The sequence below is a fragment of the Capsicum annuum genome, unplaced genomic scaffold (assembly GCF_002878395.1).
Source record: "Capsicum annuum cultivar UCD-10X-F1 unplaced genomic scaffold, UCD10Xv1.1 ctg4174, whole genome shotgun sequence".
Classification (NCBI taxonomy): domain Eukaryota; kingdom Viridiplantae; phylum Streptophyta; class Magnoliopsida; order Solanales; family Solanaceae; genus Capsicum; species Capsicum annuum.
Window position 1 is genome coordinate 196385 of NW_025849093.1, and position 5013 is coordinate 201397.

Sequence of the window (5013 nt, forward strand, 5' to 3'; positions counted from 1 at the left end):
TTACGGATTCCCAGGTTCTAATCCCATCTACAACACTTGTGGAACTTGAGTGTGTTGAACCAATAGAGTGTGATTGAGCAGTGGGATTTTAAAATAACTTGTTTGTTGCTTGTGTAGGTGATACCTTAATAATGTAGGGAACCACGTCTCAAACCATGGATTCTAATGAAATGGAGAATATGAGTGTCACTCTTGAGGCTATGACCTGAGCTCTTGAAAGGTTGAGTACGGAAGTGGGAGCCATAAGGGGAGAATTGATGACTATTAGTGGGAGCTTAGAACAAGTAGAGAGTTAAAGGAACTCTCGTCCTTTTACTCCTCGACATGTTTCATCAAGTGGACATGATAGAAATTCCTCCACCATCGTTACTCCCTAGACATTACAACAATTGCCAAATCCTTCACTAGCTCTACTAAATGCCGCAAGCGAAACCACTTATAATACTCTGAACTGAGACTCCAATAGACCAACACATTCCCAAACGCCTCAAGTTCCGTAAGAGGTACTCGGACGTCAAATGCCTCCACAAAATTCGAACCCCCATTCCAAGCTCTACTAAACCAAAGACCACCAACTCCACAAAGTCCAATTTCTCCGAATCAAGTTCCAAATGTTCAAAACCATGCCATACACCTTGAGGAATATGGTAGTGAGGATTACGAAGGGTATGGAGCCTTTGAGGATGCCTACATAAGGGAGGAAGAGATGAGAGAGGGTCGTGTGGATCCAAGGAGATACCAAGGGTATGGAGAAAGGGGAAACCGATAAAAAGAGAGAGATGTAGGCATCAATACCATCAAATTGAGACTACGTATATTTAAGGATGAAAGTGACCCCGAGGTGTATCTTTCTTGGGAGTCGGCGTGTGATAAAATGTTTCAAATGAATGATATCATTGAGGATGAGAAGAGTTGGTATGCCATAACTCATATTGAAGGCTATGCTAACACTTGGTGGGAATACATCAAGAAGTTCAGCAATGAGTTGGTAGAGGGAAAACCACCACCGTGGTTTCAGTTGAGGTACCTAATGAGGCAATGTTATCTTCTCGAAAGTTATTGTCATAAGTTGCTTGCTAGGTTGTACAATTTGTAACAAGGGAATCAAAGTGTTATGGCATACTATGATGAGTTTCAACAACTCATGTTGAAGTTTTATCATAGGGGAGAATAAATTGGACATGACATTATTTGGTTCAAGTGTGGGTTGGACAAAGAGATCTCCACCCATTTAACGCTTCACAAGTTTGATACCGCTGAAGGGATTTTCCAAGCTAAGTGTTATGGCATACTATGATGAGTTTCAAAAACTCATTTTGAAGCTTTATCATAGGGGAGAATAAATTGGACATGATATTATTCGGTTCAAGTGTGGGTTGAACAAAGAGATCTCCACCCATTTGACGCTTCACAAGTTTGATACCGTTGAAGGGATTTTCCAAGCTGCTTTTAAGATTGAAAAGGAGCTTAAAGAGAGGTCATCATTCAAGGCAAAGGTACCACCTACCTTGGGTTGGCCGAGGAGCAAAGATATGGTTCAACCATCATTGAGTTGGCCCGAAAACAAGGACCAACCCACCATTACAAGGCTGCTTGAGACTAAACCAGTCCACAAATTTTCTCCCTGGCAAGAAGCTCACAAGTATCCTAATCCTAAAGGGTTCCAACGTTTCAAGTGCCAAGGTTGGGGACATAAAGCCAATGAATGTCTAAACTTGCGTAATGTGATCCTAAGGGAAGTGAGATTGTATTACCTTGGTGAGGAAGTGGGTCTTAAAAAAGAAGAGATTGAGGATGAGCCTCAAGATGGATAGGAACCCAAAAATAATATACATGATGATGATGATGATTGTGAGGATGCTTATCTGCAAGAGGGAGAGTGTGTGGTTCCAAACGTTGTAGTGAGGCATTCCATGATTAGTAAGGAAATAGATGATCCTAGCCAATGGAATAATCTATTCCATACTAAATATCTTATGAAGGAAAGTGTGTGCACTATGGTGATAGATAGTGGAATTTGTGCAAATTTGGTTAGTGTTGCAATGGTTAACTTCTTGAAATTGCCGACTACACCTCACACTAGTCCTTACAAGTTACAATGTTTGAATGAACGCAACGAGTTAAAGGTCACAAGGAAATGTGTGATACCTTTTAAGGTAGCCAACTACCATGACGAGCTGCTTTGTGATGTGATACCAATGCAAGATTGTCACTTGTTGTTAAAAAGGCCTTGGCAATACGATAGGTCGACCAAACATGATTGAAGGTCCAATCAGTATACACTTGAGAAGGATGGCTGCCAGGTCGCTTTTCATCTATTATTGCCTTCCCAAGTGAATGAATTACACCAAAAGATAAGTGAATTGAGGGAAAATGGAAAGAAGGTTGAGAGTGAGGGGAAAAGAGGGGAACCCAAGAGTGAGGGAGTAGGGGAAACTGAGGGGCTCCTAATTTCTAAGGGCAAGGAAGTGTGGTGACGATGGATCGGAGGAAATTATTATTTTTGGATCATGACGAGGACACTCCGATGCTCCTCTTGGTTCATTATTTTAATACAAACTCCACCAACATTTCCATTTCTCCTCCTATTTCTCATATGTTGTAGTATTACGATGATGTCTTCAAAAAGGAATTACCGTAAGGATTTCCCCTACTTCGAGGAATTTAACAACAAATAGATATTGTGCCGGGTTCACAATTGCCCAACAAACCATCTTATAGGAGGAACCCGATGGATACCAAGGAATTGCAATGCCAAGTTGAGGAACTCCTCCACAAAGGGTATATCAAGGAGAGTATGATCCCTTGTGCAGTCCCGGTGCTACTAGTTCTCAAGAAAAAAGGGACTTAGAATATCTGTGTTGACTGCCGAGCCATCAACAAGATAACAGTAAAATATCATCACCCTTTTCCTAGGTTAGATGATATTCTTTATGAATTAACTTGTTCGTGTTTATTTTCTAAAATTAATTTGAGGAGTGCCTATCACCAAATTCTTATACAACCGGGTGATGAATAGAAAACCATCTTCAAACCCAAATTCAGTCTCTATGAATGGATGGTTATGCCATTCGACCTAACAAAAGCTACATGTACTTTCATGATGCTAATGAATCATGTGATGAAGCCATTTATCAGAAAGAAAGTTGTTGTTTCCTTTCATGATGTGTTGGTGTATATTAAGACCTTAGATGAGCATGTAAAGCATTTACAATGTGTGTTTGATCTCCTTCGAAAGGAGAAGTTATATGCTAATCTAGAAAAGTGTTCTTTTGGTGTCCAGGAGGTTGTATTTCTTGGATTTGTAGTGATCTTAAGATGGGTCGAAGTGGATGACTCTAAGATTGACGCCATTAAAAATTGACCAACTCCCAAAACCATAGGTGAAGTGAGAAGCTTCCACGGGCTGGCTAGTTTTCATAGACATTTTGTCAAAGGATTTAGCACAATTGCTGCCCCCTTGACCAAAGTTATTAAAAAAGATCAGCCTTTCAAGTGGTGAGATGAACAAGCAAAGGCCTACGAGGAATTGAAAGCTATGCTCATCTCGGCCCCTTTGCTACAATTGCCAAATTTTGACAAGACTTTTGAGGTCAAATGTGATGTTAGCAAAGTCAGCATAGGTGTTGTTTTAATGCAAGAATTGAAGCCTATTGCCTACTTTAGTGAAAATCTCAAAGTAATAACTCTAAACTACTCTACGTACGATTTAGAGTTGTATTCCTTAATAAGAGCCTTGGCCACTTTGCAACATTATTTGAGGCCTAAATAATTCGTGATCTGAATGGATGCTGAATCCTTAAAGTATCTACGAACAAGCTTAACTGGCGGATGCCAAATGGATTGAATTTCGTAAAAATTTCCCTTATGTTATTCAATATAAGAAGGGTAAAGACAATGTGGTTGCCGATTCTTTATCCCAAAAAGATTTGCCTGTGTCTACTTTGTCGTCTAAGATTATGGGGTTTGAAAGCATTAAGTCTTTATATCTTGAGGACCCTCACTTCGCTCCTATCTATAGGGAAAGTGAAGAGTTGGATAGGTATAGGTGGGTTACTGATAGAGTTCCCATCTCTATACAAAATTTGATGGATACTTATTTGAAAGTAGACGATTGTGTGTTCCCTCAAGTTCATGGAGAGAATTATTTGTGAGGCAAGCACACAATGGTTGTCTAATGGTCCATTTTAGGGTGGAGAAGACCCTCAGAATTATGGAAGAACAATTTTATTGGCCTAGAATGCATAAGGATGTGGCCCAGATTTGCGGCCAATGTGTTGAGTACAAAGGAGCCAAGTCATGGATCCAACCCCTTGTGTTGTACACCCCATTGTCCACCCCTTTATGTCTTTGGCTTGACATATCAATGGACTTTGTGTTGGGATTACCGAGGACTATAAGGGGGCGGGATAGTATTTTTGTCGGGGTGGATGAGTTTTCCAAGATGGCTCACTTTATTCCTTGTTCTAAATGTGATGGTGCACCTATTATAGCCTTTTTGTTTATTGATAATGTTGTTAAACTTTATGGTGTTCTGAGGACCATAGTGAGTGATACGGATTCTAAATTTCTAAGCATCTTTTGGAAGTCCATCTGGGGTAGACTCGGTACTAAGTTGTTGTTTTTGACTTCATGCCACCCACAAACTAATGACCTAACAGAAGTAGTAAATAGGACCTTAGGGTCTATGTTATGGTCCATAGTTACAGAAAAAATGACTTCTTGGGAGGAGCACTTACCATTGATTGAGTTTGCTTATAATCTTGTTATACACTAGAGCATGGGGATGACACCCTTTGAGTGTGTATACGGCATCAACCCCCTCACCTCTTTGGATTTAACCCCTCTGCCAAGTGATCTTGTGATATGCTTAGATGGAAGGAAATGGGCTGAGGCCATGAAGAAGCTATATAAAAAGGTGAGGTAGTGATTAGAGAAGAAAAACCAAGAAGTTGTGAGGCGAGCCAACAATGGAAGAAGAAATTTCATTGTTGAACTTGGAGATTGGGTGTG